Source organism: Zootoca vivipara, chromosome 7, assembly GCF_963506605.1.
Source record: "Zootoca vivipara chromosome 7, rZooViv1.1, whole genome shotgun sequence".
NCBI classification, from domain to species: Eukaryota; Metazoa; Chordata; class Lepidosauria; order Squamata; family Lacertidae; genus Zootoca; species Zootoca vivipara.
Window position 1 is genome coordinate 62,700,057 of NC_083282.1, and position 27,524 is coordinate 62,727,580.

The following is a 27,524-nucleotide window of genomic DNA, read 5'->3' on the forward strand; positions in this document are numbered from 1 at the left end:
AACAACATATGAGGAATATGAGGAAAGGTTGAGAAAGGCTGCTCTAGCAAAAGAGACTTCTGCTTACAGAACAAAGCTTTCTTTTCCTGCAGCCCCCTGCACACCCTCAAAATCAGCTCTGGTGGGATTGGAGTACACTATAGAGCAATCTTGGGGGGGGGGGGGTGGAAGGAGGAAAAGTCCTGTTGGGTAAGTGGCATTCTTCTCATGGAACATTGGGTACTACTGTATGTATGATTTTGCCCTGAATGACAGTCTACAAAATGAAGCTCCTAAGACTGTGTTTGGATCTAATAGTTACTACAAAAGTCTGTTCCCTTCACATTTAAATTGCAAGGGATTTTTCTCTGAAAGCTCTGCAGTGAAACTACTGAAGCAAAAGACACACACAAAGTAAAAGGAGGGGGGACAAAGAACAGTTTGGAGGCGTAGTGCTCTAAAACAAGAAGCAATTTGATACTGCGCTCAGGGAAAAGGACCGCCTTTGTTCGGTCTGTCAAGATGTCCTCTCTTATCATGGAGTGTTCCAAGGTTTGTGAGAGCAGCTCATTAATGAAAGGCTCCATTTTGTTTCATCTTGGATGGAAATGCATGAGGAGAATATGGTGTAATTAAAATTCAGTTTCTCCCTCCCTTAGCGATCTGATGCAGCTACCCGAATCTGAGTTACCAATAGAGATAATTAGCAGAACCCAAACACAGAACGAATAAATGCCATGGACAAAGCTGTATTTTTGATGGGCTATTTGCCACTAGACAATACCATGCTAATTATGGCAACATTGACTTTTATTACTCAGTAGCAGTGTTCTCAGCCATTAAGAAGATTCATGGATAACTCTGACCCCACTGTGGACAGTTCTGTTTTAATATATCAAAAGGTTCTTTCCCTCCAGAGATAAATTGGGCAGTTCTTACAATATTGTAGTAACTGGAGGTCACTCCAGTCATATATTGGATTCAAAGCAAGGACACAGTGAGCCCTTCAAGGAAATAGCCAGAAAGCAAAAGTCTACACCCTGCCTTTCTGACTTGTTCTACAGAAAGGAGACGGAGAGAGAGAGAGGAAGAAGGGATCTTTTAGACCAAGAAAATCACTACTTGCCTTGCAAGTGGCCTAATGAACAATTGAAACAACAACAAGGCAATACCTGGGGAAGGGCCATAGCCCAGTGGCAGAGCATCTGTTTTGCATACAGAAGGTCCTTGGTTCAATCCCCAGCATCTCCACGAAGGGTTGGGAATGATCCCAGTCTGAAAGCCCATAGACTTGCTGCTAAGTTGGTGTAGACAATATTGAGTTGGATGAACCAATGTTCAGACCCTTAAGGCAGCTTCTTTTGTTCCTACCATTAGGGTGGCCATGAAGCCTACTTTGTAGAGGAAAGTCCTCTCTATGAAATACTGTCCAGTACAAGTCCACATTAAAGGTAAAGAACCATAAGAAGTGAGACCAGGGTCGTTGAAGTTGCACACGAATGGTTAGCATTTGGGCAGCTGATTGAGGCACTCCTCACCACTGCAGACACCCGAGTTTCCAGCGTCAGCTTTAAATGGAGGGCTACCCCCAAGCTATATGCCTGTTCCTCCAGAACAGGCTGTCACCCTAATTACTGGACCAAAGAACCACAGCTCAATGGTACTTCCACCTTATTGGGATTTATTTTCCCTTCATTTTCTCTCATGCAGCCCATCATTGGATCCAGGCACCAGTCCAACACCAATGCAGCCTCTTCGGATTCAGATAGACTGGAGAGATACAACTGAGTGTTAACAGCATATGGATGACACCATGCTCCAAATCTCTGCATGGCACCTCTCAACGTTTTAATGTAGATGTCAAATAGCATAGGAACAAGAGGGAACCCAGCAGGACCACCCAGCAGAAGTGTCATGGGGCCAAGCAGAAGACCCCAATGATATTTCCTGGCAGTCACTCTGCAGATAGATGAGATGTATTGATGTATTGTATTTCAGTCTTAAGTAATTATTTATAAATTTGTGTCTATACATATGTATTAACATAGGCAGATTTTATGCAAATTGGTGCCTTCTTTGGGAGGGTGTGTGCATTTGCTTTGAAAAGCCCTGTATCTGTTAGCAAAGCTGAATCATCCCAAAACTTGCTGATCAACTGCAAACTTGACAAGTTTATTTTAGTACTGGGCCAAAGTATTTGATCCAGCAATTTGTGTAAAAAAGTAGTAGAAGAAGTTGGGAAATAGCCCCTAATGATTAGATTCTTCTTCAGGGAGGTGGTAAATTACAAGGACTTTTATATTACCTTAATGGGAGGTGGCTGACATTCTTTTCTTCTTGTTGTCTCTCTCTTTTTTACAGACAAAAAGCCTTCCTGCTGGTCATTTCAGTGATGTCTAAAACTTCAGTGTTGCCTCTGATTCTAATAACATTGTCTAGGTTTTTTCAGTGACTTTCTCAGACAAACCTAAAATATAAAAGTCACTTCTTGGAAGAGATCACAGCTCAGAGGTGCAGTATGCTTCCTGTCCTGGCCGTAGGAGACAATACTGGGCTAGACATGAGAAAACACAGCTTCATATATGCTAGGGTTCCCATATTTCAAAAAGTGAAATTCCAGACCCAAAAGTTGTTGTCTTTTGTTTTTGTTTTGAGAAAAATGAAATTCACCAAAATCTACATCTCCAACATGGGCTGCCATGAGTCCAGATTTTCCTAGACATTTCAATGATTTTCACCCGGACACTGCTTCCAAATCCTGGCTATGTCCAGGAAATTCTGGACTTATGGCATCCCTAATGTTGTTGCTTCAGTGTGGCCGTTTTGCATGCTATACCAAACTCCAGAATTCTTTGTTTCATTTAGCAAAGAGACCGAACCACTTTAGAAAAATAATAATGTCAGATGTGGACAGAGGTTCCAGACAGTGAAAAGGCATATATATTTCACTCACAGTTCCTGGCAATTTAAAAAAAGGAAATAGGTCAGGAAACAAATTGGGAAAGGGCTGTCGCTTCCTCAGTGAGACATTATGTCATTTTGTGTGCACTAATGGAGGAATACAGAATAGCAGCTCAGCTTTTTGTAGCTTAGACTGTGCAGCATAAATTTGCCCAACATGCATATATTTCATTCTTATGGGTCAAACTAGATATGACATAAATTCCATGCATGCAGTAAAGATGCACATTTTAAAAAATTAGGCAAATAGCAGCCTAGTAATAGTGGATGGTAGGTAGGGGGAGTTTAACTCTCCCCCCCCTACCATAGTGAACACCTCCCTGAAGCTGCTATTTGCATTTCATGGGAAACTCCCATTGATACCAATAGAAACTTGCTTTTAGATGCAACTGCAGAAAGTCCAATTTTCCCTTCTCTTCAGCCCTATGGTTCAGAGGCTTCTGAGGTTTCCCATGATAGCTGTTTACAAAATAAAGTGCCCAAAAATGCAAGTTGATACATGGCTTTCATTCTTCTCCTATTCCATGTCAAGGAAGAAAAGTGGAAGCATATCATAGAATCATAGACTCATAGAATTGTAGGGTCATCTAATCCAACCCCCTGCAATGCAGGAATCTCAGCTAAAGCATCCATGACAGATGACCATCCAACCTCTGCTTAAAAACCTCCAACAAAGGAGAGTCCGCCACCTTCAAGGGGAATCCATTCTACAGTACTGTCAAACAGCTCTTACAAGCAGAAAGTTCTTCCTCATGTTTAGTAAGAATCTCCTGTCTTGAACTTGAAGCCATTGATTCAGGTCCTACCCTCTGGAGCAGGGGAAAACAAGCTTGCTCCATCTTCTATGTGACAGCCCTTGAGATAATATCTCCTCTCATTTTCCTCTTTTCCAGACTAAAGAAGCCCAGTTCCCTCAACCATTCCCCATAAGGCATGGTTTCCAGACCCTTGGTCATCTTGGTTGCCCTCCTCTGCACACATTCTAGTGTGTCAATAAATTGTGGCACCCAGAACTGGACACATTACTCTAGGTGGGGTCTGGCAAGACAGAAAGAGAGTGGTAGGTACTATTACTTCCTGATGATGATGAAGCCTAGAATAGCATTAGGGTTTCTTTCTTTGTTAGTTTGCTTTAGCATCATACTGTCAACTCAATGTTAAGCTAGATCCTTTTTACATGTGCTACTGGTAAGCCAGTATTTGTGCAGCTGGTTAGAAGCTTACATCCTGTGATTCATTCACAATATCATGGTACCTCGGTGTAAGGGGGGGAGGCTTATAGGGAACAACCCCCCCCCTCATCAGGTCGACTTCCTCGCCAAGCAGTAAGTCAAGCACAGGATCAGATTACAAGAGCCAGGAAACAGAAAGGCAGAGCCAAGGCTCTGACAGCATCAGAGAGCCCTTGCTCCAAGGGAAGGGAGAGAGAGCAGGGGAAGAAGGGACCGGCAGACAGTCAGCCGGAAGGCCATTCCCCCTGACGCCGGAATTGAGGCGAACGGCTCCCCGTCGGAGCAGAGGGAGGCGCTTCGCAGTTCCCAGGCTGTTATGTTGGACGCGAAACAGAAGGCAAACATTGCGAGATTCTGACTCAGACTGAGGCAGACATGTTTTATGGACACTTTGCACTGTAAATAATATGCACCAATAAAAACATCTGAAAGACAAGCAGATGTGGAGGGTCGTTATTCAAGAGTAGCCACAACAACCCCTGACATTCAGTTTTCGAATGCCTCCATAGTAGAATGTTTCGGAACTCAAACACCAAAAACCCGGAAGTAAGTACCTCGGTTTTCAAACGCGCCTCGGAGGTCAAACAGCAAACGCAGCTTCCATTTTGAGTTTTCCATATTGAGGCTTGCGTTTTGAGGCTTCCGCTTTCGGTTTTTGGTTTTCAAATGTTTTGGAACTCAAACAGACTTCCGGAACGGATTATGTTCGAAAACCGAGGTACCACTGTAATCTAAACAATGGTTTAATACTGATTGTACTGAACCTGGCCACAGTGACGAATAGAAAATAACTTCAATAACTGCTTGTATTGCTACTCAGATCTTAGTAGACAAATTGTAGATAACAACAACAAAATTTTCAGTTGTAGAATAGATAAGGAAAATCTGATACGCAGTGCTTATTTGAACATCACTCTTTCTGCTTCTGGATACATTTATGACAGGGTTCTATGCTATCTGGTATTAGTACATAGCAGCAGCAGCAGCAGCAACATCATTTTACTGCATGGTTGGTTACTCAAGATACACAGCACAAAATCAGAATGCAACTTATCAGTTCCATTCCTGTCATTTTTTGTTGTATGTGGATGTGTCATTCATGATGTCTTGATGTAGTTAGGGAAAGATTTCCCCTATTTCCAGAGGCATTACTATCAGCCTCACTGGGTGCAGTAATGAACCCGAAATTGCCAGGCCAAGGGCTTAATTAAAAAGCCACCTCTTAAAAGTTTAATTTCCCAGTAAAGCAGGAGTCCATCGATGGCAGTGTTTCCCAGAATACAAAGCTTCTACTTCAAAGGCAGGGATGAATTGGAGGATATTTTTGAGAGTAATTATATAAGATTAGGGAATCAAAAACATCTCATTATTGCAGGCTGAGCAAGAAAGGCTGGCTGCTTTCTAAAAAGAACTCCATGGGAGTCAGCAGCAGGCTCTCCCCAGCCTTGTCCCACTGCCCAGAAGCATGGGAAAGTTCACCTATAAATGCAAATTAGCCCCCAGCTCTGTCATTACAAGGGATGCTTTTCATATGATGCATGATTCATGGAAGCCCTCCACATATGGCAGCACTGAAATAAACTTCACGAGAAGTTTCAGAACTTTCCTTTGGTGTACAAAAGAGTATCCATTATTCATTGCTCCCAGCTAAGGCTGAATGTTAATTGATTCATTCTACTGGCTATTTGTCCAGGTGCACAATTTATTATTTGCAATTATTCTACTTAATCAACTCCATTCTTCCAATCTCCAGGCATACATCTTGTAACCCAATTGAACTGGCACCCCACAAAAAAGCAAATAGTGAAAGTAAACACTACTCATTAAAAACAGAACAGAACTGAACAGAAAAGAACAGAAAAAAGACCAGTGATCAAAAGCTTTAGTGCAAGCACCACATCATTGTACCAGCAATAGGGTATGTGTATGTGTATGTATATACATATACATGCTACACACTGCATAAAAGCGAACAATCCCTTGTACCAGGGGGTGGGGGACTTTCTCAGCCTGAGGTCTGCATGGCTTCATGTGCAACTTTCCAGGGACCTCCTGCCAGTAGCAGGTGCAATTTGTGTCAAAATTAAGCAGAGGTATGGATACAACTCTTCCCTTTGCACAGAATATTGTGTTCCACCCATGCAAAACTGAGAGGTTTCTACACCACACCCCACGTCTCTCTTTCCTCCGTCCAAGCAAGAAAGAGGCATGACCACACAGTTGAAAGACATATTCTAGACAGGCAAAATCACTTGAGGAGGATGCGGAGGCGGGTGGGTGAAGGGGGTGGTCTGAGGAGATGGCGCCATCTGGTGAGGGGCAGAGTCTAAAGAGAATCCTGAAGGCTGGATAGAGACTCCTGACTCCTGGGAACTGAGGCTATTTGGGCCCTCTCAATCATTATTATTTTTAGGAGGCCACTCCCCCAATTGTTGAGGCCAGACATGGAGCCAGGTGTGGAGCATAGCTAAGACATTATGCATCATTGTGTGTGCAATGTCAGGACGTTGTGTTGGGCCTCCTCAATGTTCTTCAGAAGATGGCATCTCTGGGCCTTACATAGATAGGGGAAGAAGGGGAGACTCCTCTCTCCATATATCACACAATATATCCCTTTGCCTTTCTGTGTTGGGACAGCCCTAAAATGATAAACATTATTTTTTTAGCTACTCCCCTATGTCACTGGACATGGGTGGCGCTGTGGGTTAAACCACAGAGCCTAGGGCTTGGCAATCGGTTTGAATCTCCACGACAGAGTGAGCTCCCATTGTTTGGTCCCAGCTCCTGCCAACCTAGCAGTTTGAAAGCACATCAAAGTGCAAGTAGATAAATAGGTACCGCTACAGTGGGAAGGTAAACAGCATTTCTGTGTGCTGCTCTGGTTTGCCAGAAGCGGCTTTGTCATGCTGGCCACATGACCCGGAAGCTGTACGCCGGCTCCCTTGGCCAGTAAAGCGAGATGAGTGCCACAACCCCAGAGTCGGTCACGACTGGACCTAATGGTCAGGGGTCCCTTTACCTTTACCCCTATGTCACTGGGTGATTTTCAACAAAAGCAAATAGATTAAAAATACATAAAATCAGTAAAACAAAAACAAAAACCACAACACTTTAAGGCACGCACAACAATTATGAGCAGAAAATATCAGTGGTACACCTTTTCTTTGGTGATGGCATCAGAGAGGCAGGGAAGGCCAATGTCTCAGTGACAGTTCTGTGTTTATTAGGAAGGCTCCATGTACTATTTCTATCATCTCTGACCATTGGCCATGCTGGCTGGGCTTGATGGGAGTTGGAGAGCAACAGCAACTTTGGCACAGGTTCCCTACGCCAAAGGATTGTCTCAAATAACAAGGCTGGGAAAGATCTTTGCCACTGCCTAACAGAATGCCTAACATGATATACATTGTCTCCATTCCTGTTCTGGCAGTGAACTGGCCAATGCTGGCCCTTTGTAAGAAATTAAGCTGAACATTGTAATTTAGCTTTGCCATATGGCACTTGTCCCCAGCCACTTGCAAGCAGTATAGCAATTCATTACTTTATACTAAATACAAGCCAGGAAGCAAAACTGGCATATTTGTACAGTTAAGGGTGTAAACACAGAATGAATAGAGACTCCCATTTGTTTACATTGAGCAACAAACTGTGGCAATAAAAGCACCTTGTCAGTCCTGCTAAAACCCAGAGTTTGAAGACAAGGATAGCTAACATAAGCTCCCAGGAAAGTTGGACACACCACAAAGTTGAGAAGCTGCAACCTCTCAGGTGACAGAGCATGATGAGCTTGTGTAAGCAGCTTCAAGCTTTCCCAAGGAAGAGTGGGACAGAAATGTTGCTGTCATCTATGCACAATCTTAAGGTATATCAAGGGCAGCCTTCGCCATCCTGGTGGCCTCCTGATGTTGTTGGACTACAACTCCTATAATCCAAGGCCAGCTGGCTGGGGCTGATGGAAGTTGTAGTTCAACAACATCTGGATGGCATGAGTTTAGTGATGGCAGATTTAGGGAATATGCCAGAAAACCATCACATGCAAAACATCACATGGGAACCAAAGATGGAGAATGGATCCACCTTAGAGGTAAATCCTGCTGCGTTTTATGCAACCTCTGTTTGCAAAGAACCAGCAATAAAACATCTGCCACACCAAAACATACTGATTACCACATGTTCCAAATATAGAGAGCCCCGCCAGGAGAGATTTAGCAGAGAAACTGAGGGCTAGATTCCACTGTTCTACCTCCACTGTCGGTAGTAGTATGATTCTAATAGTCACACCTTGGTTTTTGAACAGCTTAATTCTTGTACGTTTTGGCTCCCGAATGCTGAAAACCTGGAAGTGACTGCGAACTATTTTTGGAAGCCAAACATCTGATGGGCCTTCCACAGCTTCTGATTGGCTGCAGGAACTTCCTGCAGCCAATTGGAAGCCACGCTTTGGTTTCCGAATGTTTTGGAAGTTGAACAGACTTCCAGAACGGATTCCATTCAACTTCCAAGGTATGACTGTACCTATTTCTGGAAACTGCAGGAGAAGAAGAAGAGTTTGGATCTGATATCCCAAAGGAGTCTCAAAGCAGCTAACATTCTCCTTTCCCTTCTTCCCCCACAACAAACACTCTGTGAGGTGAGTGGGGCTGGGAGACTTCAAAGAAGTGTGACTAGCCCAAGGTCACCCAGCAGGTGCATGTGGAGGAGCGCAGACGCGAACCTGGTTCACCAGATTATGAGTCTACCACTCTTAACCACTACACCACACAGGCTCTCACTCACCAGTGTGGGAGAGTGCTGTTGCCTTCAGGTTCTGCTTGCTGGCTTCTGATTGACATATGGTTGACCATCCTGAGAACAGGATGCTGGACCAGATGAGTCACTGGCCTGATCCACCATACTCTTCTTATGTTCTTAAACTAGGCATTACATTATATCCATCATTTCATTGAATGTGCATGGTTTTGTTTTGTTTTTTTGCTTTTAAAAAATCCAAATAGCATCAGCAGGGGAGGCTGACAATAGTTATTAGGATCATAGCAGGTGTGGAAGGGGGAGTTTAACCTCAGTTCTGAAGAAAATCCCTCCTCTGAAGGTGTTCCTTGTCCTGGGGGGGAAATTCCAGTTAGCAGCAATGCAGGATTCCTCGCCCCAAAAGAAATACCAGCATTTCCCCTGAGGACCACAGTAGAGAAGGAAAGAGTTACATCTCCATTCCGGATCTTCTGTGATTCCAGTAATTATTACTCCCCACCCCCACAATACACACATACCAACTATAGTGCTTACATTTAAAACAAGAGCACTACACTGTAAATGCAAAGATGCATTTATAATGTCATTTCTAGTTTGGCCCTTTAAAGTGTACTCAAGAAGTCCCTCATAATAGGAAAGAGAGCGCAGATTCTCAGCAATGTGTTAGTCACTAAAGCGTAGCTTTAAGGAGCTTTTGAAATTGTCTCCTGTCACCCAACAAACCCTCGCTATTGTGCTGTGTTGTTTCCAAAAATGGCTGTACTAGGAAAGGTTAATGCAGCTTTCCTAATAGTGCATTACTAATAGAGTGAATTAAAAAGCAATAAACAGTGCTGTTCTTAGGAAAATCCTTGGAGCCTGGATAAATTCATATATGTATATGGATGGATGGGTTTATATAACCGCATTCCCACACAAAGGAAATGCAGTAACGGAGAAAGCAAACATTTGTCATGCTTTAACAGTGACCAAGCCTAAGGAAACTGCTTGCATCGGGTAACAATTCTGCAGTTTCATCAGGTGGAGAGAGGAGTGATGGACCCACAACAACAGCCTTCCCTCCAGCCTGGGTGCCCTCCAGTTGTTCCAGAATACAGCTCCCATCAGCGTGGTCTGAAATATCTGGAGGGCACCACTTTGGGGAAAGTGATGCCATGGATTCAAAGGGCTGGAAATCAGAGAGGAATCTGGTAGGCATGAGGCCAAATGTGAGTGACCACTAGAATGAGGAACTAGTCAGAATTTGGGGACCTGGTCACTGGTGGATTGGAAAGGGAAGGGCAGCCAGCTGATGCAAAGGACAATGGCCAAACTGAGTGAGACAAGCTGTGGTGCATGATGGGCTCTCAGGTTCAGGAGGATTTTAAAGTGCCCAAATGCCTAACAGCAGCTCTGTTTGTAAAGGCGCTTCTGAAAGCTCAGGTTTTATCATAGCTGCTGCTTCATCCCAACACATGCTGATGTCATCCTTGAAGACACACAATTAGAGGCACACCCTGTACTCTTAATGCAGCAAGCAAGACAAAAAGGGCAATGCAAAGAGATGGATGAGGCACTTTTATTTTATTTTTTTCTGCAGCATTGCTTTTGTCTGGCCCATCCATGGAGCACAATTTGTCCGAGCTGGACCTTCTTCTCATAAAGCCCCTCATGTCATTAAGACATGGCGCACGATGGATTTACGAGTCTGTGTGTCTGCCTCTAAATTACAGAAGCAAAGTATGTGTGTATCTTTGTGATGCCCTTAAGGAAGACACTGTTCTTGAATCAGTATCATCTGCACTACAAGACTGTATCTGCAAAGGGCTTTTCTTCTTCTTTGTCATCTGCTTAAACATAGAACAAAGGCAGTCTTGAGACCAGCAGTCTTTTGAAACATAGTCTGGCTAATTAACATTCTATGGCTTTTTTAATGTGTTGGTGGGCGGGGGCATTATTGGTTTGCATTTGCTTTATTACATATCTTGTATTCTCATTTTGTATTTTTCTGTTGTGAACCAACCTGGAATCTTCAGATTAAGGGCAGTATACAAAATAAAACAACAACAACAACAAGTTTTCTTCAAATGAGAGGAGACAGGAACACAGACTCCTTATATGGAGTCAGACATTGGCAGCTCTGGCTCAGTTTTGCATACCCTGATTTTGCATACCCATTCCAGAGTTTCAGTCAGGGCAACAGCCCTACATGCAGATCCTGGGGGTTGAACTTGGGACCATCTGCATGCAAAGCTTATGAGCTGTGGCCCTGCCCTAAACCAGTGTTTCTCAACCAGTGTGCCTCCAGATGTTTTGGGACTACAACTCCCATAATTCCTGACCACTGGTCTTGCTAGCTAGGGATGATGGGAGTTGTAGTCCCAAAACATCTGGAGGCACACTGGTTGAGAAACACTGCCCTAAACAACTCAAGTGCTTTTTGGCTTGCTTCAGTCCCCTACAATCTCCATTTTCTGCTATGTACCTGCTTATTGCTGGTGTTACAATTGGGGCTGTATGGCAGTATCTGTGTGGGGATGGGACAGATTCACAGCAAGGGGCTGGACAGGGTTAGAGGCCTTCTCATTCCCTTCAACAACTGTGATTCTATGCCCTCCTCTAGCGACTAGATTTACTAGGAGGACAAATTCATCTGCATCAGCACCTTCCAGAAGTGTCACATCGACTCGTTCCATGATCACAGGTGCTGCTGCCTTCACATATCTATGGGACCAGATTGTTCTCTGAGTTGGGGGGAGGGGACAGATTTGGCCCTTGGGCAAAAGTTATTGATTCCTGCTCTGTGTCTCTAAAAAGGATGGGACTATTGTTTGCCTATACATGAAATTAAGAGTTGTACATTCAGGGAGGAGTCAAAAGGAGGCAACGTGTGTGGAACTTGAAGATGCGTACAGACACTTAGCAGCTGGAGTAGATGCGGTGAAGCATCTGTCTTCTCTTCACTCAAGTAACTCTTGGCAAGAGAGAGATTTTGAGGAACAGATGGAAATTCTGGATTGTTGGAGAAAAGATGTGCACTGGGGAAATTAGCAAACAGGTGGCATTTGGAGGACTCTTCTAGTCCAACATATGGAGACTATCACGGTCTATTAGCATCCCAGCCAACATCATCCATAGATCAGCAAAGATCCAAGAGACATATCCTGGCACATCCTAGGCAGCACTGTGATGGACAGCCCTTGGGTCATCCCCCTCGAGACCCTGCAGCCAATCAGGACTGGGCGGAATGTCAAGCAACCCAGAGGGAGCAGAGAGTTAAATAAGGAACCTGACAGTTCGGGCTTGGAAAGGGGATTAGCTATGTGGTTAGGGAGTTGCTAGAAAGGGCAACCCAGATTATTTCCTTCAGGGGAAGGAAAAGATCCTGGAAATGGGGCTGGAAGTCTTCTACTGGCTTATTAGCACTAATAGCCATTCTTGGAGGAAACAGTTTATTTAGAAACAGGTTTAAAGAGAAAGTGATAAATAAAGTTCTCAATTACTTTTGTAGAAGCTCTTTTGATTGCAACAAAGTGTTGTTAATCGGAGTAACCAGTAAGCTTTAACCCTCTTTGAGTGTGTATTACTAAAACTTTTGTTTTGTTTTGTTTCCAATCCAATGTGCCTTATTTTTACTTTGTTTTTGAAGGGATAAGCAGTCACAGTTAACATGAGTAAACACTACCACAAACAGAGAACTCGGACCTCTCAAGTCAGGTTGGGTGTTAAAGCAGCCCAAACCTGGTCACATTACTACCACAGCCACCTTTATTGAGGGCATTTGCCACAAGCACAAGCCATGCATGCAAAGGGAACTTCAAGGAAATGGAACACAGATTTTTCTTCCTAATGAACTTTACAAAAAAAGAAAGAATCAAACATACAAAGCATCAAACTAAAAGTAAGAACAAAAGTAGTCATAAAAGCAGGAAGAATAAAATTACAAGTTAATAAAAAGCTTTCAAAATATAGCTTTCAAAAGAACGAGGGAGGTTCCAACTCACAAAGCAACTCCCCAGTCCAACCCTGCTTGATGCCCTTTTCATTCTTTCTCACCTAGATGCAGCTATTGCAACCAGCTCACCCCTGTGAAGTGCTCAGCAGAGCACTAAAGTGGCCATCTGGTTTTTATCTTCAAAGGTACCATACTTACCTGACCAGTTCCCCAACCTCCCCCAAACTCATATCAACACAAAATCCTTAAATTGGGAGAACTGTGCACTAAAATGTGGACCAATTTTAATGATTACTTGAATATAAAAATTCAAACCGATGCAGAAATGAGGTATACTGAACATAAGATCAGAAAAATGAGAAACTGGGAGAAGCCTGAATTGAAAGATCCATACATCTCTAACCTGCCTTTGCACAAGCATTTAGTATTGTTTTAATACTCGATTGGGAGCCGCCCAGAGTGGCTGGGGAGACTCAGCCAGATGGGCGGGGTATAAATAATAAATTATTATTATTATTTTCCCCTCTCCTGATAGCTCCCCCCCCCAAATAATTATAGGAAGCATGTCAGTTCTGTTCACAAGGCCATCCAGGCTACTAATGTTTCAACTTTAAACTTTATGTAAGTCCAGCAGAAGGCCATCTGGCATGGCAAATCTGACATGGTGGCAACTTGGTAGAACCACTAGCACTGACTTCTTATACAGCTCTGGGAAATGTCGAGAACCGGGATCAATATATTCTTACTTAAATTTCATGCTGGGTTATCAAGTATGTGATTAAACATTATCTAAGAGCTGAGCTAAAAATACTTAAGTTTTTCATTGCTCTTTTTAGTGGTGCGTAAAAATGCCTCCCCTTTACAGCACTCATTGAAAAAACATTTCCTTATTTACATTTCTCTCACTTGCCATTACCTTCAATTGCTTTCACTTGGCATTCTTTGCTTGGGATGCTATCACATGGCCAAATATGACTATATAGCAATATGGTGGGGTACCATCAGGGCCAGTTTACCTATGAAGCTGGGTGAGGAAGCCTCATCAGGCAGCAGATTGCGACCCCTAAGAGGGGTGGCAAATCTGCCTCCTCCTGCCTCTGCTATCGCTTCCTCCTACACTGCCGCCATCTCATTCCAAAGCTGATCTCCAATTTCCCCTTTCGTTCCTAGGCTGATCTTCACTCTCCCCTTTTGATTTCCAGGCTCTGATCTTCACTTTCCCCTTTCATACTGAAGCTGATCTTCATTCACCTCTCTCACCTCAACTGGCAGCAGGGGTGCCATTTTGTGCTTTGCTGCCTCAGGTGCCAAAATTTCTTTGACCAGCACTGCATACCATTCACAGAGATCAACTATAAAGCTAATCCACGAAAAATGAAGAAGAAGCTTGAGTAGCTTGAGGTGGGAGGAGAAGGAGTAGCTACCTAGGGAAACAATTTTTATTTTTTAAAGATACATACTAGCATGGTCTGTGTGCTTTTAAAAGCTCCACTAGCTGCAAACTTTATGGCTGTGGACTGTTTCTGAACAGTTTGTTTGTTCTCATTATTTGCTGGCTTATTTTATCCCAAGACCACTTCACACTTCCATCTTATTTTGAGATTAATACCTTTATTGGATGCGGTGGTGCTGTGGGTTAATCCACAGAGCCTAGGGCTTGCCGATCAGAAGGTCGGCGGTTTGAATCCCCACAACGGGGTGAGCTCCCATTGCTCGGTCCCAGCTCCTGCCAACCTAGCAGTTCGAAAGCATGTCAAAGTGCAAGTAGATAAATAGGTACCGCTCCAGCGGGAAGGTAAACAGTGTTTCTGTGTGCTGCTCTGGTTCACCAGAAGCAGCGGCAGAGCTTCATGCTCTGCCACTGGGGGCGGAGAGCAGGTGTGCTGCCCCCAGGGACGTGGCACGCATTCTGAGGGTGGGGCGCACCGTGCGCAGGGGCAGAGCACGCATTTTGCAGTGGAGGTGGGGCACGCGGTTTGGGGGCGGGCAGCCACGATGGCGCCCTCGGATCACGCCACTTGGGGCGCTCCACCCCCACTGCCCCTATCTTCCTACGCCCCTGGCCAGAAGCGGCTTAGTCATCCTGGCCACATGACCTGGAAGCTGTACGCCGGCTCCCTCAGCCAATAAAGCGAGATGAGCGCCGCAACCCCAGAATCGGTCACGACTGGACCTAATGGTCAGGGGTCCCTTTACCTTTACCTTTATTAGAAAGCATCATGTACAAAAGCCCACCTAAAAATCTCCATCCACATACCGCATGTCAACACAGCCATGCTGCTAAACAGCCATGCTATCAAAGAATCTATGCCTCTGGGACTGGAATACATTTTATGAAAGACTGGATATGTCTTTACTCCTGAAGTCTGCAGGTGGAGAATCTTGAATTTAGCATGTGAGTCACATGCCTAAAGCACTGAGGAGAAAGTGTGTGAACCACTGGAAAAGCCACATTTTGCAAATTCATAGCTTAATGAGTATTAAGGTCAGGGCATTTAGAAAATTTCATTAGTCTAGCTTTCTGCCTAGCAAAGGCTGGCACAATTCCCCCCAGAAAGTCCTGCACCAGGTTCCAACATATTCTTAAGAAGTCCTGGGTGGCTTTTAAAAAGGAGACTTAAAATGTACTTTTAATTCCCTTTTCGAATTCACAGCAATATATAGAGTATCATTACTATCATCATTATTACTAAGAATTTATGTAGCCTCTACAACTAGCACAAAAAAGAGCAAAAGGAACAGGACACTCTTTACTATTCAGCCTTGAAAGAATAAAGGAAGGAATTGCTAGGGAGTTGGAGCTGGCAAGGCAGCACCCGGAGCAACTCACCCTGTATGGCAGGTGAGGCAGAACCATACCAGCCAATGGTCTCCCAGCAGGAGCACCACTGCCACACACTTGGACAAGGAGGGATGGGAAGGCAGCAAGGTCAGAGTTGCACAGGTGCATCAGCGGAACCCGTCTAGTTTCTAATGGGGCTTCTTTTATTTGGTATCATTCTAATACAATAATTAGGTGACTGAAGAAATGTAATAAACTCAGGGAGCAAAGCAAACAAAAGGGACGGTCTTATAATGCAGCACATCTGTGAAACTCAATGTCACAAGATGGTGACATTTAATGTATTCTAGTGCTGTGCCTAGACGCGGGTGGCACTGTGGGTTAAACCACAGAGCCTAGGGCTTGCTGATCAGAAGGTGGCGGTTCGAATCCCCGCGACAGGGTGAGCTCCCGTTGCTTGGTCCCAGCTCCTGCCAACCTAGCAGTTCGAAAGCACGTCAAAGTGCAAGTAGATAAATAGGTACCGCTACAGCAGGAAGGTAAACGGCGTTTCCATGTGCTGCTCTGGTTCACCAGAAGCAGCTTTGTCATGCTGGCCACATGACCTGGAAGCTGTACGCCAGCTCCCTCGGCCAGTAAAGCGAGATGAGCGCCGCAACCCCAGAGCCATCCGTGACTGGACCTAATGGTCAGGGGTCCCTTTACCTTTACCTTTACTGGGTGATTTTCAACAAAGAGATTAAAAATACCTGCAACTACCTCCTTGGGCCCTAAGAGGCATCCTAGCGGTTTGGTGGCCTGCAGGCTTTCATTTACTCCCTGTGACTATCATTGTCACTGCTGCCCACAGTGTGCCACGAACTCCCCCTTCCCACTCCCAATTCATCCCAATCACAATCACCCACTCATGGAGGAGAGGGGACTGACGAGGAGCAAGTGTTTTTCCTTTGCCCCATGCCACTACCCATTTCCTTCTGTTAGCAGCATGGAGAGGAGAGAAAATGAGTGACAGCGGCTGTGCAAACTTAGGACTGATCTGTGAGGGTTGTGGGTGAGGGAGTTTGGAGCAAACTGTGGGGCGTGAAGGTTGGCAATGGGGTGGGGGTAGCAGGGTAGCAGGGGTTGGAGGAGCTGTGAAGGGATGTGGAGGTTTAGATGAGATATAAAGGATGGGGGTTTGCAAGTGGTTTAGGGGTTGGCAAAATGTGGGAGGTTTGGCAGGCTTGTTGAGCAACATGAGCAGGGTGGCAGCCGTGTGTGTGTGTGTGTGTGTGTGTGTGTGTGTGTAGAAATATGCAGATAGATATAGGTATATAGATATAGATGAAAAAATGTGGATTGAAGGGTGGCACAAAAACATTTTAAATAAATAATGGAAATAAATAAAATAAGAACAGTCTTAGTCAGAGGCAGGAGCCCCTGTTAATTGCATCTGTCTGAAAAGTGCACTAGATGTGCTTATTGATCTAACCCAGTAAAGCTGTTCTTATGTGTCATATGACCTTATGCAACTCTTATGCAACAGAAGATGAGTATGCGTGTGAGTAAGTTAGGGACAGCATCCAAAAGAATATCTCTGTGTGTATGTGAAAATCTCTTCATGATTCTCTTGGTAAGAAGAGGGGCAAGAGTTTCACAGCCTATTGGAAGGAACACACTCTCAAATATTTTAGTTATACAGCTTCGAATTAAGCAAGTTATTTGCCCTGGGAAATAAAAAAAACTGCAGCTCAGTTATATGCCAAACACCATTAGATGTGAAGTGGGAAGAGGGGAATTATGGAAGGCAACAAAGCAATTTGCAAAAAGGGGCAATTAGATTATTTCTTCAATAGATTCAGTGTGCTACCGCTACAGCCTTTCACACAAACTTCCCTGCTCAATAATATTCCCCTCTAGTCCTCGCATTATTCTAGCTAAAGACCTGAACCACAACACCACACTGGGCCAATGCCTCCTTCCAGTGTTCTTCCCATCTCATTCCTGCCTTATGAATGTCCCTGCTTTGTTGCTCCCTCCCCACCTCCAGAGCAAAAGGAAAAAGCCCCCCCCCCCCCCCGTGTAGCACACACCTGCTTTCTTTTCAGTCTGTATTTCTACTATTGTCAGGAGAAGAATAGAGCAGTAAGCCAGCTAAACTGTCTGTCTGCTCCTATTTAGACACCATAAACACACCAGCACCTGAGGAGGCTTCTTGCCAACCAGCCTTTTGTACTGAAGCTTTTTAAAAAAGAAGAAGCAGCAGCAGCAAATAACAAATTCTCTGTAGGACAGTTGAAAAGGAAACACCTCAAGAAGGCTTGAAGATAGTGTAGGGACAGTGGTTGACTAACTTGTTATGATTAATAAAGAACTGAACTAAGGGACAGGATAGTCAAGAAGAACTATCACTCTGGTACCTTCTGCAACCGAGTTGTTTACTGAGCTGCACCTGATTTGTGTACACAAAACTTAGACAAAGGCTAGTCCACATCGACCATTTGTTCTGATTTGTTTGGGAAGATCATTCATCCTGATTGCTTGTATGTCTTCCCATTAATCATTTTTCATCCCACACTTTTCAGTGCCTTTCACATCGTTCCCTCAACTGCAAAAAGTCATTTTTTTTAAAGGACCTAAATTTCTGATTTGTGCTTAAATCCCTCCTGTAGGCAACCTGGAGTCTGGCCCTAGCAGAAAGGATTTTACTGCAAGGTGGTCTGTTTCAAGGCACCTGTAACATATTTGGAACCCAACTCCAGCTCAGGCATTCTGCTTGCGTGGAGAAACAGCAGGCTGAGCTCTGCTCACGCTCCACGAGTTGGATGGTGAACTTCTGAAGTGGGAACCCTCTTGTATTTGTGCAGAAGCCCCCATCTGATTTACAACTAGGATGGGAGATAAATTCAAATCAGTTCACATCTACAGGCAAACCTATCTAATCCATACTTTCCAAAACTATATGTGAGGTGAAACACTGCCATCCTTTGAAATCCACAGCTCTCCAAACTTTACAGTGTAGTTCTCCAGTCATGCAATGTGTACAAAAATGCACCTGCTGGGATGAAGTGTGCAGATAAATGCATGTACATGTATTAGTGGAAATGGCAAACAAAAATGCATTATGTTAGGGGAAATGGCTTGCAAAAAAATGTATGTATTAGTAAAAACTGCATACTGGAATGTGTATATTGTGGGGGGAAGCACATGCGGTCTTTTTTAAAAAAAAGGTTGCACAGTGATGTGAAAATATGGAGAACTGAACTCAAGATTGGGAAAATGATAAACTGGGAGAAACAGAAATTGACAGATGTGCCCATCACAATTTAGAACCCTCATTTTAACTGCAAAGGAGCTTCCATGAGTCCAGGAGGTTCCCTGCTTCAGAAATTCACTCTGCAACTCATAGAAGGCTTGAAGTTGCTCTTGCACGCAACTGGAACGCCTGAAGAGAACTGTCGTTTCCTTAAAGGGTTCCCCACAGGCAAACCACAGCTGAAGAATCCTGAATGCCTAATCAGGGATCCAGCAAAGCAATATTAGCTCAGAGTTGCCACTGTAATTATGCAGCAGAGTTAAGATGCATGAGGTAATGGATCCTTCTGTACAGTATTGTATTTTTGTGCTCCTCGTCTCTCACAGAACCTTCAGACTGGATGTGGCTGGCAGCTGAGAAAAACAGCATTAGAGAGTTAGGCTTTTCCTCCCCAGGAGGGCTCATCCAATTTGGCTTTTATCAGCCCCCATGAGAGTCAATCTGAACTCTTCCCTTCCAAGGCAAATCATTAATGTCGTTACACATATAATCCCTGAAGTGGGAAGCAAGGAGACCCTTGATAAATTCCTTATTCTCTCCACTTTCACTTAGGAATCTCCCACAGACAGGAGGTAACATTGATTATCCTCTATCTTCCCTGTGGTAAGTGTGATGTACTTAATCATATGCCTACATCACTCCCAGGGGGAGACAACTCTGACAGTCTATGACTAACTCTTTAATTGGACCCCTGCATCTGTAAGAAAAAACATTGGGATTGGTTTTATGACATCTGTGGTTCCTGAGGTAGATAGTCCTATGCAGACATGGGTGTTTCCTTCAAGCACAGGGCATCTTCCTTTGTCTTGGCTTTGGGATCAACACTGACCACGGACTGCCTGAATGTATTTTAACTAAAGATGATATCTTACAGGGGACCTTCTACTGTACATGGGAGGTGGCCCAAGGCGCTGCAAAAAAGTCATTTATTCCCCTCCCACGTACACCTTACCTGTAACTTCCTCCATCAGCAGCCTCTCTTGGATCTCAGTCCCTTCCATGAATGGAATGGGCACTCTAATTCTAACCCTAGACTGTAAGCATACTGCATTCATTTCCCCCCCAATCATGTTCAGCAACATTGTTTCTCTTGGCTGCTGCTTCAGATCCCTAAATTAGTCATAAGGGTGACTCAGTCCAGTCATGTGAGCTAAGGGGACGATATCACGATGCCGTGCCTGATGGGATGCTGCTGCTAAATAAAAGGGGGCCCAGACATTCAAAACAGGTCACGTGTTCAAGTCATTAGCCACTGCCCAGCCCACCCCAACCCCTGTTGCAGCAGCGGTGGGCAGGGATAGCTCACATTGCCCCACAACTCCCATACCTATTCTTGGAACACGTGATGAACTCCCCCTGAGATCACAGCCAATCAGGTTTTGCATGTCAGTGAGGTCAAATGAGGGCAAGTAAAAGCAAGGGCAAGTGTCAGCGATTTTACTGAAAAAGACTTATTCGGTTAAATTACTGTCAGTTGCCCTTGCTCTTATTCAACAAGCAAGCATTTTCATAAGGCATGGCCAATACAGTATTGCTTTCATGTTTACAAACAAACAATAGTGTGGGACTCCAGTTTTAAACATAATGCAGAGTAAATCTTTAAAAAGATAAAATAACTCTGCCTTTATTCTCAAGGATCTTCGCTAACCAGTTTGAAACTTTTTAAATATATACTGTATGTGTAGTTGAGGTAGGAAGGGTGTTTAGGAATGCCATCCACTCCTAAAGGATGTTTCGGCTTACATTGTCCATATGGCACAATGGATAGATATAGCTGACTGATAGTCTCACTCATTGTTGTGCCTAGTGAAAGGCAGTGTTGTGCTTTGCTCTCTTTCTATAGCTCACTACACTGTGACCGGTAGGCAGCACATCTTAATGTGTTCATATCAATTCTATATCAGATCATGGGTGAGGTGGAAAGAAAAAGAAAGAAGAAAATACACTCAGAATTACTGGAGAAAGAAACCCCAGGCTAAAAAATAATAATCCTCCTAGCCAAATAGTGCAAAAACAGGCAGCAGAATGTAAAATAAACCATTTATCAACTCCGCAGAATATACTTTTGTAGGGGTGGGGGTTAGAAATGGGAAATATTCAAGATTCATAAGCCTATTATTGTACTTTGCATCCAATTAAATCCCAATGAGATCTAACGTTGTTCTTGGTATGAGGGATAGGAAATATGATGGTTCTCAGCCTTTTCCTTAGCCTTTTGGCTCTGTCAATATACCTATAAATTCTGTAAGGACTGGAAAACAATTACTTTCCACATGCAGATATGGATATTGAGCTAGAAATTTAAATTTAAGCAAGTCGACAGCCATGCTATAACATGGTGAATAGTGTCATGAACACCTGGCGCTTCTTTTAGCATTGTTCAAAATGTGGTGGAGACCTTCCTTCCTTCTCAAAGAATGGAAGCATCATAGAAGATGATATAGAAGAACAGTATCTATCAATGTTCCATCCCATTCATCTAACATTCTGTCTGACTTTACAGGACGGGACTGTGCAGACGGAAGGAGGTAGAAGCTGAGGTCACCTGGGTAGAAAAGAGCTTCACTCCCTCATCCCAGTGTTGTCCCAATGGCACCCCTTTATTTTATTCTACAAACATGGACACTTGCCATTCACACTTACAGGAAAAGTAAGGTTTAGCACTTGGGGACCGTGTGACGGTGAAGGCAAAGCCTACCTTTCATTCCTGATCCTGCATGGCCTGACTCTCCCTCACAGACATTCCTCCACAGGGTGCAATGTGTCTCTGTGCACCTAGAGGCTGGTAGACTGAAGCCCACAAGTCTTCCTTTCTTGCACACTTATATGCTCCCATTCCACCCGTCATAATGAAGGGCATTTTGCGACTAATAAATAATATATTATGTAGCTAAGAAAATCAATCTCATTATGGCAAGGCTGAAGGCCAATTTTCACTTGATTTTTTTATGAGGTAAAGATCTGATCCTGTGCCTTGGCCATGTCATGTCACATTGTGTTTGTGAACGACTGTTTTCCTTGGTATGCTACTATTTTGAGTCTCTCTCTCTCTCTCTCTCTCTCTCACACACACACACACACACAGATGAACAGTGCTAGGGTGCAATGAACTTGGATCAAAGACATTTGCTACCCATCCTTGAGCCAGGCCTCTATAGCCTCTGACCATTCCCTGCCCTGGGCAAAAAAAGTATTTGCCTTTTGCCGCACACCAAACAACAAGCTCTCTATAAAAAGCAGGATGGCAGAAATCAGTTTCCCCCATGAGAACCCACATTCCCTTCATGATAATCAGGCTGCTTTGTGCCTTAATCAGTAGGCTCTCTGGGGCATTATAAATGTGGTAGTAACAGTTGTCAATGCTTTACGCTTAACAGATGACAATCTAATAAGCTATTATAAGCCACGCTGAGCATAATTATAGTTTGTGGCTGTGTGCTAACCTCCCGACATTTTGCCATAATGCATTGTAGCAACATCTGTAAATGACTCAATAATGATGAATACACATGGCTCAATCCCTGCCGGAGTTAGACAGCTGCTTCCAAATTGTCCACAGACTGCCAGCAACTAGCCAGCTTAGTCTGGTAAACTTCTAAGAAGCTGACTAACTTTGAATGCGGATGTTTAACTCTGGCTCCCCCTCCCACCTGCCTCTTCATGGCCAACCGGCCTGCATGTAGCTGGGTCCCCTGGGACCAGGCTTACATCAGGAGCATTCAGAAGAAAGCGACCCAGGCTGATGGAAGCAAAGAGAGATTTCCCATTTCTTGTGCCGATTTGTCTCAGGTTTTAATTTCAGGAAAGGACTCAAAAGAGCTGTGTGCAAATTGGAGAACAGCAGTGTCGCCCGCATGTCCCCCCCCCCCGTGGGCTTCCTATTGACACCTGGTTGGTGGTAGTGAGTAACAGGATGCTGGATTAGAAAAGCTTTTGGTCTGATCCAGAATGGCTGTTCTTATGGCAGTGAATGAGGACAATGGCAGTGGCTCCCAACTACAGTGGTGCAGCACCAGTGGAGGCTTTCATCTCCCTGCCTTGTGCTGTAGCAAAGAGGTGCAGCTAGTTGTGTACTCAGCCCTGAATCTGGGCACTCAAGTTCCATGCATCAGACAGGATGCCAGGATTCCTGCAAACCTGAACAGTACAGCTATGGGGGGTGGCCACCTCCTTCCAGTGCTATTGGGTAGAGTTCTTATTTTCCCCTCCACTTGCTGCAATATATTTATTGTTACATTTCCATCCCACCTTTCCTTTCCCAAGGAGCCTGAGGTGGTGTATATCAGGCACCACCAAACTGCGGCCCTCCAGACGTTTTGGCCTACAACTCCCATGATCCCTAGCTAACAGGACCAGTGGTCGGGGAAGATGGAAACTGTAGTCCAAAACATCTGGAGGGCTGAAGTTTGGGGGTGCCTGGTGTACATGGTTCTCCTCCTGCCCATTTCATCCTCCCAACAATGCTGTGAGGTATGTTAGGCTGAGAGAAGCTGACTGACCCAAGAGATTCATGGCTCAGTGAAGATTTAAACCCATGTCCAGCACTCTACCCACTGTGTTGACACCATCTTTCTCTTTTGTCACTGACCCTAACAAAAAAAAAATCCTTCCAGTAGCACCTTAGAGACCAACTAAGTTCGTCATAGGTATGAGTTTTCGTGTGCATGCACACTTCTAACCAGTTCTGCTCCAACAGATGGACTTCATACATGCACTCGTCTTGTTGGAGGAGCTTTTAGGCTCTTAAGGAAACCAAATACTATCTGTCTACTTGGGGAGTTTCCATGTATACAGACACCCTTATCTTGTCCATGAGTGGCTTTGTTTCAGTGCCCTAAACCTTGTGGGGGCTGCCTGCCTCTCCTTCTCCTTCCCCTGACCCCCACAGCTGCCCCACCTTCTGACAACTCCAGATCACTTTGGGTGAGCTGAGCTGACCTGGGTTGATCCAGGGCAGTCAACCCAATCCAGCCTGAGCCTGAAGCTGCCCGTTTCAGTCTGGGATCCAGATATTAGCCAAAGCTAGGATACAGTCCTCTTGCTGGTCCGTACAGATTTACTGTCTTTGCAATTGGAGGGAACTATTACTATGAATTCATTAATGCCTCAGTACTGTATCATTCATGACTCAGGATCGATCATCTCAGTTCATTCCAGGACTGTACTTCAATAAAAGATCTAATGGGGTTTAGCCACCAAAGCTCTCTTTCTTCCTTCCTTCCTTCCTTCCTTCCTTCCTTCCTTCCTTCCTTCCTTCCTTCCTTCTTTCCTTCCTTCCTTCCTTCCTTCCTTCCTTCCTTCCTTCCTTCCTTCCTTCCTTCCTTCCTTACATTCCCAGCACCAAACCTAGGAACCTAACCCCAATCCTATACCCCAGAGTGATATGAAAGCTGGAAAGAACTTTTGGTTGTCCAGAGTTAGTTGTCCTTGAAGGGCTTTTTTGTGCCTTTAACAGGTGTGTGGCAGGTTGAAATCCTGGCCTGGCAAGGAGGTGAGTTATGTGGAAAGCTGTCATGTTGCTATGAAAGGCACCAAACCATTGCTAAGAAAGAAGAGACAGGAAAGATGATGAGCCTCAAAGGTGTAATTTAGGAAAGACGGGGGGCAGCCCTCACACCACCTGTGATTACTCCTCAAGAGCACTTGTCTTTCTGCTTCAAAACTCTATTAGAATAAATGCCTTAGGGGTGTATACCAAAGGCACAAGTTCCTGTTGTTTCTAAACAGAGAGTACCCATTTACCCTGCATTGCTAACATTGCTATAGCTCTTGCACCGATTTCTTTTGGTACTGTATTGAAGAAATGTTCTTTAAAAAACACTGGGGGTTTTTTTCTGGCCTAACTGAAGACCTATCAGTGTGGGAGAAAAGGTCAACCAACCAGGCCATGTTGAGCAGCCCAGTGTAATGTCCATAGTGAAAAGGCATCCTAGGAGGAAGGCATTCAGGGTATGTCTTCATCAGATTTAACTGATGCCTGTCAAATTCAAGAATCTCCAAGGTCCTAAGAAGTCAGGGTTGGCCCAAGACATTTTGGTGCTTGAGGTGGAGCAGCAAACGGTGCCCGCCTCCCCAAAGTAAGGTGTAACACCAGCCAAATTGTTTTGTCACCTGAGACAGAAAATTCTACAAGTGTTTTGTAATAAGACTGCTGACAACTTGTCCATTTGCTGCCTTTTTCATGTCTCCCGTAATCAGCTATCTTAGGTGACTTCCTCCCTTTGCCTAATTGTAGGGCCGGCGCTGTGAAAAGTATTCACTGGGTCAGTAGAGTGACCGGGTATCTAGAGAAAAACAGCATATCAGTTCCTTTAGAAATAGTGCAGAAGAAGACGTGTCAGCAAGTGAAGTTTTTCTTACCACTGACTGTTAAAATCCCATCTTCTGCACAGCTAATAAAAGGTGCAGGAGCCCTGCCCTCCTCTGCTACTGTTCTCTCTAGGGATCAGCAGCATCATTATTTAAACTGGCTTTTTGCCATCCATTGATGGGGGAAAGGCTCCACCCTCCATAGGAATTGGGGGTGGCACTTTCCTTAATCCCTTGTTGCATCTCAAGCCCTTAAGTGAAGAATCATCATTGTGTGCCCTGGTAATGCTCTTTGTCTGTGAAGCAGAGCTGGAGCTGTCACTTGAGCTCAGCTGGATGAGGGAGGAGGGTCTGTTCCTGTGTTGTTTGGTATGCCTGCTGTCTCCATTAGCTTGCAAAAAAAGGAGAGGTCTCACCCTTAGAATGTAATGCACAGCAACCATTTTCACAGGCATGCATAAGTCTCTGATCCCAGAGATTTTGCAGGCAAATGGCAAGCACCTTCTCCCCCCTGCTGCCTCTCCACCAATGACCCAAGTCACAGAATGCCTTGCACCATAAAATCCCATTAAACCAAACAGCTACAGTGATCAGGTTCAACGCTCGGGTCAGGTAATTCTGGGTCATGCATCTGACAGAAGAGCCGCACCACTTGATGGGGGAGGAGGAGGGGGGGAAGTAAATTTAAGAAAGCATTTGATGGACTGGTCTATTGATTCAATTTAAAGTGCAGATCTGCATCTCCTTCCAAGTTTATGAAGAATAGGTGGGGGGGGATTTTACATGGTCAGATTCCTAAGCACTTAGAACAGCGTAGAATTTTTGCACTTCACCTGAGGGAACAAACATCCTGGATTCTGTCCAGAGCAATATCCTGAAGACCGCTTGTGCTAAGAGCTGGGATCCTGGCACGCAGCCTGCCGTGCTGGCTGCTCAGTTTTCTACAATGTTGTCAAACACTAACATGCTGTAGCATAACAAATGGAACTCAATTTCAAGGTAGCACCAATTAGCATCCGCTGGCTTCCATGCGATTACCACTCCCGAGAGAGTTATCTTCCAGCCCATGTGAAATCTCTTCCACAATAGCTCCCCCCTTCCTCCCCGCTTCTCAGTCCCTACAGGATACGATTTTGCAGTGTTTAAGTATAATTAAGCAGAGAGCATGCAATAGACAAAGCCCTATCTTTCCCCAACCCAGATTACGATTATTATTGTTGGCGATTATATCAAGGAGTTCAACAAAGCAAAAGGATTAGATCTCTTAAATAAGCAAGTTGAGGGCTTCCACAATTCCCAGATAGAAGAAATTACACTGATCTCAGGGTCTGATATGGAATTGCGGAGGGGGTGGGAGGTGGGGTGGGGGGAGTAGAAACATCAGCCCAGGATATCAGAGCTTGGCAGTGCGAGAAGGCACACAAAGAAGACACAAAGAGAAGTAATACAGGATAACACCCAGAAATACAAACAGCGAAAACATTAAAGCGGAGGGGGGCTATATTAAAGGAAGCATGGACTCAAACAGAAAGTTAAATGAGCAATCGCATGGGGAAATGAGATTAACAGGCTCACATGTGCACATCAATCTATCTGTGGTGAGATTTACACACACGCTGCTCCAGCAGTAGTTTTGCGAAGCAAAAAAAAGAAAAAAGAAAGATGGTAAAGAGCAAACAGCTGCAAAGAGGGGAAATCAGCAGCTTGTCAGTTGCATTCTGCAAAACAATGGAGAAAGCCTTTGCTCTGGTTCGAAGTAGGCATAAGCACATGCTGGGTGTCTCTGCCTCCGTGAAAAATATCTGAAAGCAAAAATCCACATCTCAGCCCCAAAGCTGCCTCAGCTTCTGAGGCACAGTGAGCAAAGGGAAGGAGAGGATTCTTATCAGCACGAAAGGGAAACAGAAATAAAGAAAGCAACTTTGTGAGCTTTCACTTACCAGGCAGGCTTCTGTTCCCGAGCCCAGCTAGCTCTCTGGCACCTTCCTCAGTCTGCTCCACATATGCAATTAGCAGCAGAGATAGGGACTGTGTGCTTCTATGGAGTTTGAGATTCTGTTCCTCGACTAGGCATGAGGTGACTGCAGCTACACTGGAGTCGGCTCAGAGGTCCACATGCACAAAAAGTCTACAAATCTGATCAGCCTCTCTGTACACTGCCTAGGGAGTGATGCAGTCAGCCAGCTTTCAGCTCACATCTGGGCATAGACGCGCATGCACACACATTTCTGCGTGTGCAAATGATTTACACAAGCTCATTACCTGTTTTCAGCACAGTACTTC

General features: G+C 44.5%; 1 protein-coding gene across 1 annotated transcript in view; it reads right to left on the bottom strand.

Moving 5' to 3' along the window:
• Positions 1 to 27,317, bottom strand: part of LOC132592447 (synaptotagmin-6-like) — a 51,642-nt gene extending 24,325 nt beyond the window's left edge. Inside the window, exon 1 of the mRNA XM_060277158.1 lies at positions 27,182 to 27,317. The gene's annotated coding sequence lies outside the window, so the exon portion shown is untranslated. The remainder of the gene's footprint in view (positions 1 to 27,181) is intronic.
• Between the last annotated feature and the right edge of the window lie 207 nt (positions 27,318 to 27,524).